Genomic DNA, 2,112 nt, shown 5'->3' with positions numbered 1-2,112 from the left:
CTCCTCCAGCTGGCTGTCGAGAAACAGGATATCAACCATTCCTCCCACTACACTGTACTTTGATGCTGGGTTCGATAAATCATTACCATGCAATGATGGGGGTTTATAAGGAAAGTTAACAATCCAGGGTCACGAAACCATAAGAATACAGCCATTGGTTCAGAGCGAGAACTCTCCAAAGCCAAGTCTCTTTCCAGTTCTCAGTTTCTCAGCCATCTGATCTCATGGCCTCTGCTTCTATGGACCAGGCAGCCTGCCTGCCACTCTACTTTATAGAACCATATTTTCTGTGCTGCTCCTCTGTTCTCTCTTGCAGTTTACTTGCCTTGGCTTCTGGTCTGGGCCTGGCTGCTTTGCTTTGCCTCATGGTCTCTGTGCCCCAGCCTCTGATGCCTCTCAACCTCTACCACTTCAGACTGATATCTGTAAAAGGCTCCATTGTGGGGTTTCTTCTTATGGCTCTCGGATTTCTTTATGTTTCCAAGATAGCTGTTATACACAGAGGAATGTCTCTGATGGAGGTGTGACTATTTTTTCAGCGGGAAGCAAAGGGTGGTAACTTATTTCACACCCTCTACTAAGGTGGTAACTTAATTCCACTGAAATCCTGTTTATTAGTATAGCAGAAAATTCCCTCCATCTATGTAACTCTCCTATTCTTCAGTCATGTAAGTAGTATAATTTATTTCAGTGAGCTTTCGTATCCCTCAAAGATCAAGTCAGATGCCCTTTCTATAGCAGGCTAAAATGTCTCTATTTCTGTGTGCATTAGCCTTTGAGGGGTTTTTTTAAGTTCATGAAAAAACTCCATTAACTTTAATGTCCTTTGTTCAAGAACGTTTTAGGCCCCCTCATCTATTTTAATTGGAAGAACGATGGGATTTCTATTTCCGTAAGAGTTGCTTGCAGTTTCACAGGGGCAGTTCTTCCCTGACTTACAGGTCACTCTGAGTTGCCATCAACTTGATGGCATTGAGCTTGGAGCAAGTCCTTACAATCTGTAGTTTATTTTACGTACAGTTTACATTTCCTTAGATTACAAATTCTGTCAACCACTTGTCTGTTGGTTTGTCATACCAGGGTGACTTGTGGGTTGTGATGCTAGAAATCATGAACTTGTATTTCATATCATCAAGGTCACCAGTGTGAACAAACTGCAGCAGAACTTCCGAACTAAGAACGGAATGTAAAGGCCTCTACTTCTGAAGAATTATCCATTGAAAAGCTTATGAATAGCAGCTGAGCACTGTCCGGTGTTATGCCAGAATATGCACCCCTCAGGTCAGAAGACACTAAGAACATGCGACTCCAAATAGAGTCAACCACATTGAAATAGATAAAACAAATCCAAGAGGCATTTGAAAGACAGGAAAAAAGCAACAATTCAATGGATGTCAAAAGAGGTTCTGAATCTTTCTCTTAAATGTAGAGTAGTAAATGCAAATGGAAGCAATGATGAAAAAAAAAGAGCTGAACAGATCATTTCAAAGGGCAGCTGAACAACACAAAGCATTATAATGAAATGCACAAAGACCTCGAGTTAAGAACCAGCCCCCTATACTTACCTGGCAGGGGAGATACCATGATCACGAAGGTGGTTTTCCCAGGGCGAGGCTTATCCATTGCACTCCGGATATGCTGACCCCTGTGATTTCCCCAAATGTGGGAAACTCGACTGCATAATTTGTGGTAGTGGGGGACTGCGTTCGCGAAAAAAAGAAAAAAGAAAAAAAAAAAAAAAGAACCAGCCCCCAAAACAATGAACACTTAGCATGAGTCAAGTTGAAAGAACTTAAGAAAAAATTAAAGCTTTTAGTTTTAATTTTGAAAGATTGTATGGCCATAGTATTGAATGATGCAGGAAACATTAACAGAATATAGAATAATACACAGTAACTGTACCAAAAAAAAAACTATTCAAGATTTAATCATTTCAAAAGGTAAAATGAGGAAGAATCAATGGTACTGAATGAAGAAGTCCAAGCTACACTGAAGGTATTAGCCAGAAAAATTAAAAAAGAGAGAGATTAAGGAATTGATGGAATTCCAATTAAAAGGTTTCAACAAACTAATGAAGTACTGGAAGCACCCACTCACCTATGCCAAGAAATT

The 2,112-nt window shown here is 40.1% G+C and overlaps 1 non-coding gene across 1 annotated transcript; it reads left to right on the top strand.

Moving 5' to 3' along the window:
- The first annotated feature begins 1,557 nt into the window (after window positions 1-1,557).
- LOC115868399 lies at window positions 1,558-1,716 on the top strand. The gene has a single exon (XR_004045572.1). It is a non-coding gene; the product is annotated as a U1 spliceosomal RNA (small nuclear RNA).
- Window positions 1,717-2,112: the final 396 nt, after the last annotated feature.

This window comes from Echinops telfairi, unplaced genomic scaffold, assembly GCF_000313985.2.
Source record: "Echinops telfairi isolate 266 unplaced genomic scaffold, ASM31398v2 ScPeMD7_9;HRSCAF=40, whole genome shotgun sequence".
Classification (NCBI taxonomy): Eukaryota; Metazoa; Chordata; class Mammalia; order Afrosoricida; family Tenrecidae; genus Echinops; species Echinops telfairi.
This window is presented reverse-complemented; position numbering and strand designations above follow the sequence as displayed.